The sequence below is a fragment of the Palaemon carinicauda genome, chromosome 35, assembly GCF_036898095.1.
Source record: "Palaemon carinicauda isolate YSFRI2023 chromosome 35, ASM3689809v2, whole genome shotgun sequence".
Taxonomy (NCBI): Eukaryota; Metazoa; Arthropoda; class Malacostraca; order Decapoda; family Palaemonidae; genus Palaemon; species Palaemon carinicauda.
The window spans coordinates 2,260,156-2,265,155 of record NC_090759.1 but is presented as its reverse complement, the minus strand read 5'-3'; the positions used below and the strand labels follow the sequence as shown (position 1 = coordinate 2,265,155).

At 36.1% G+C, this 5,000-nt stretch overlaps 1 protein-coding gene across 1 annotated transcript in view; it reads left to right on the top strand.

Moving 5' to 3' along the window:
- The window catches only part of LOC137627383 (irregular chiasm C-roughest protein-like), a 229,364-nt gene that overhangs the window by 4,239 nt on the left and 220,125 nt on the right, over positions 1-5,000 (top strand). The gene's annotated exons all lie outside the window — the stretch shown is intronic.

Sequence of the window (5,000 nt, the reverse complement as noted above, 5' to 3'; positions counted from 1 at the left end):
GATATGGAAGAGATAGATAGACAAACAGATCAACAGAGGGTAGTAACAAACTATCCCATAGCCTAAGCTTTTCCTGTGTGCTTTTCTGACCCAATTTTCGCATGGCCTACTTTCTCATCGCCCCCCCCCCCCCCCCCCACCCCACCCTCACCCCACGTAATCCCTTCCGTATCCACACATTCCTGCTTCCATGGTGTTGACCCTAATTATGTGCCAAAAGCTCCTTTGAAATCCAGTAAGTCCCGATGGCCGATTAGAAGTAATCGCCTTAGTTGTCTGTTAATTATCCGTACATCCAGCACCATGGTCTCAAATACCCAGGGATGCTAATCGTAGGTTTCGTTCTCTTAATACGGATGTAGATCTTTTCAGATCTCGTGTCGATCGTCGCCGACCTGTTTAGGTGTCCTGTTAAGACGTCCTGTTCAGACTTCCTGGGGGATATATGGATACCAGGGGCTTGTCTTCATTTTGGTGTTTCTACGCGTTTACGACTATTACGGACTATAAATTCTAGGGAAAATTAATGATTATCCTATGATTTTCCAAAACAATGGGAGGGGAAATATCTTTTATTCATCCACTTTCCCTCAAAACCATAAGGAGTAAAATTGTGGATATAGGGAGAAAGAATTCCTTTTAACAGATTCGAAAATTTCAAATATGTTGGTGTTTTATTTCGTCTGTCTAGAGTTTGCCATTCCCCCATTGGTTGTACGGTTAATGGTTTTACCAAAAATAACCTGTGCTACGCTAACACCTGCAAACAAAATTATGCTAATGAATATGACATAACCTAATAACGAATCGAAAACACTGCATATCTGTCCTTCCTTGAACGCTCCGATTCGTAGAAGACCCACATATTTTCCTCTAAAACTACCAACTAGCATTTTTCAATGATTTCTCTTACCTAGGTCACATCTTTACGAAATATTTAAAGGACACATCAGACATTGAAAACAGGCCATATAAATTGTGCTGCTTAGGGAATATGGTAACAAGAAGATTTGCCTTCTGCTACCAAGATACCAAAAAACTCCTGTTACAACCCTATTGTTATAACGTGTACGGATGCTCACTATGGGCAAACCAGGATGGAATAACGTAAGATGAGACCGTCGGTCGCTCGGTTCCCGCACTGTGACGTCACTGGTGTAAGTCGACTGGACAGTGCATTTAATGATTATGTTTTGACAGTAACTTGTTGCTATGCTGATGTTCACAATTTCCATACAGGGAAATATTCTCTCTCTCTCTCTCTCTCTCTCTCTCTCTCTCTCTCTCTCTCTCTCTCTCCTCTCTCTCTCTCTCTCTTAAAACAGCTATATCAACATATTTAAGACCTTGCAATACAAAATATAATCTTGTTGGAATACAAGTAACGAAAGTAGCGAGGGTGAATGAATATATAATAAAAAATAACTTTCTCGACTTCCATTGAATTAGCAAGTCTCTGGTTATACACACAACCACACACACACACACACATATATATATATATATATATATATATATATATATATATATATATATATATATATATATATATATATATATATATATATATACAGAGAGAGAGAGAGAGAGAGAGAGAGAGAGAGAGAGAGAGAGAGAGAGAGAGAGAGAGAGAGAGATGTGCTTGGACCTATACATATATAAGAACAGCTATTGGATGATTCGGCTGATGAAAACCACTTAATTCTCCATACCTACTTGACTAATTAATAGATCAATGCGTTTAATACCGGATTTAACGCTCTGACGCCACGATATACCTTACTGGAGGTTTTAAGAATTGGAAGAAATAGGTCTAATTATTGTCTGTGCAGGAAGACTACTCAGTGATAGGTTACTAGGTATAGGCCTAACAATCTGTTCGAACAGCTAAGGATTCATAAAAAAAAGTATGAAAGAAAAAAAAAATGCATAGCCTTAGTTCAATAATTTCTTCATATATTGCATAGGCTAAGACTATTCTAATTTTGTACTTCATTTTAAGAATTAAGTCCAGGCTACTAATCAACGGAAGATATGTTACTAAAATTTACTAATGAGATTTTTAAGAAATTGTTAAACTATACCTGCTTTTACGTTCTTAACAGGTAAATTTAAGAAGGGAAATGCGGTTTTCTTTAATTTGTGATAACTTCTTTGGTAAAATTGTGGCAGCAGTTCATGGTGAAGATTTCTTTCGTAATTTTCTGTCCAGAAATAGAGAGAACAAATCCTGGCATCATTAACATTAAATGCTATCACTTTTAAATTTATTAATCCATAATCTGGACACCTTAAGGTTTTCAGGGAACATGTGAAAACAATCCCTTTCCCTCGGGAACTATTAGTTCACCCAAATATGGAACACCCACCCATAATCGTGATGTACAACAATGCAACTGACCGAATGACACTGTAACAAGTGGATCGTTCAGTTGATGTACTCCAGTGACGGATCCCTCGATGAACACACCTTATGTTATTCAGTCTTGGGGCGAACTATAGGCGTGAATCGATGAGACGTATCACAGTCATTCACAATAACTTCTTAAGATGCTTCACTATTACCCCGAGCCACCATTCAGCTTAAGCCATGTTTTTTGAAAATAGACTGGATAACCTAAAAACCATCATTATATGTTCTTTAGTAAGTCTAACCTCCCACCTACAATCTAGTGAAAATCCCCTGATTCAAAATGTGCTAACAAGTGCAGCTAGAATAATATCCAAAATGTGGGAAACCCGGATTAGGAAAGCGTCAATGCAAGGAATTATATTTACTGATGTTTTTGGATTTGGCTATCCAAAATCTTCATCACCTAAATAACGTTATGCATAATCTCCAGTAATGTTATGATAACGTTGTTTTATTATATTTGATCATTTGCTGTTTGAAAGTCCCGTATGTTCTTCACAACACCTGCTCTACGACTAGATATTTCTTTTTTTTTTACTTTTTTATTACAGATTACTATCATTATCCTAGCAATTCTTGTTCCAACATATTCATCATCATCATCATCTTTATTTTTCCTGTTTTTATTTGCAGTTAGCATATTAGCATCATTAATATGAGGTAATGTTATTGTAATTTTATAACCTTTATTATCATTGACCCTGCAGAGATTACTACAACTTCTATCATTGTACCATAAATATAGATGACCGTTTCAGCGCCTGTTGTAGTGCATTATTATATCTCTTAACGTAACCTTATATCAGTACTAAAAAAAAAAAAAAAAAAACACACATTTTTCCTATTGCTGCTGTCACATATTTTGTATATATGTAGGTCAAAAGTTTTGATTTATCTGCACCTATCCATTACCGTATTTTTCACATGTAAGTCTCGTGTTATCTTTTACAATGAACATTATAATTATACGCTCGGGACCTTAGAATTCTGTGCTCAACCTACCAATGATGTACTGTGAACACTGGTGTTATTGGATATCTTATCTTTTTATACCGATGTCATAAGTGTAACATCTTTGTACCCCTATTGTGACTCTGTATATGGCTTTTGCTGAAACAAAGATGATGATGATAATGATGATGATGATGATTATTATTATTATTATTATTATTATTATTATTATTATTCCTCTTAACGGATTTAAGAATTTCATATATGCTGGTTCTGTCTGGAATTTACAATTGAATATTTGTATTCCTCTTAACAGATTTAAGAATTTCAAATATGTTTGCGTGTTATTTCGCCTGTTTAGAATTTCCCATTCAACAGTTGAATTCCCCTTAATAGATTTAAAAATGTTCATTATGTTTGTGTGTTATTTCGTCTGTTTAGAATTCGCCATTTAATATTTGAATCCCTCTTAACAGTTTTAAGAATTTCAAAAATGCTGGTGTGTTATTTTGTCTGTCTAGAATTTAGCTATTATTATTTGAATTCCTATTAAAAGATTTCAGAATTCCAAACGAATTTATGTGAGAGAGAGAGAGAGAGAGAGAGAGAGAGAGAGAGAGAGAGAGAGAGAGAGAGAGAGAGAGAGAGAGAGAGAGAGGCTAAACAACGGATATCTCTTAACAGATTTCATATCAAATATATTGGTGTGTTGTTTTATGTCTAGAACTTGGCTTTTACTATTTACGGCTGATAGGGTAGACCTATGAGAGAGAGAGAGAGAGAGAGAGAGAGAGAGAGAGAGAGAGAGAGAGAGAGAGAGAGAGAGAGAGACTAAACAATGTCCAATATCCAGGCAATGAACACGACCAATTAGCTCGACCAACCTACGGAGCAAGAGCAGCAGCATCATCACAATGAGCAGAGCAAAAAATAGCCTCAATGGGAACATCCCACAACACCCCCAAATGTCCATTGCAGTCTTTATTGACTGGTGGCATCCCATATCGATTCGATTGGCCTGGCGGAACGATCACCCGACGATGATGAGGCAGAGGGGACGTTTTTAGGCATTACATAGTAATTTTTTTTTTATTTTTCAGGAGAGATGGATAAAAGAAAGGTGAATTTTTTAGGGATTACATTGTAAATATGTTTTTTATAGGAAATATGATTGAAAGATAGTGAGAGACGCGTGAGAGCAGTTAGCTAGCTAAGAAGAGGGGTTTATTTTCCAGGGATTACATGATAAAATCTCTTTTTTTTTTTTTTTTTTTGATTGGAAAGGTATGTGGAAGAAGAGTAAGGACAGGTAGCTAACTAACCATGGTAGAGAATAGCTGGGAAAGATAAGTATTAGTAAAAGTAATGTCAAGTATGGGTGTAACCTCAATATTATTTATATTAAGGTACATTTTTATTGTTATGGTCGGAGAGTCAATACGTTTATGTTAATACTTTTAAGTTTATGTTTACGTTTTTTTCTGGTATTCTTAGCCACGGGCGTAAATTTTTTTATGCTGAAGTTAATCGTTGTAGATTTTGCAGAATGGGAGGGTTGGAGAGACCTCCTGGGAATCTTGTTGTGGGACGGGGAGCGATCCAAGGACTAATCCTCTTCCTTGAAACATAATCCGGT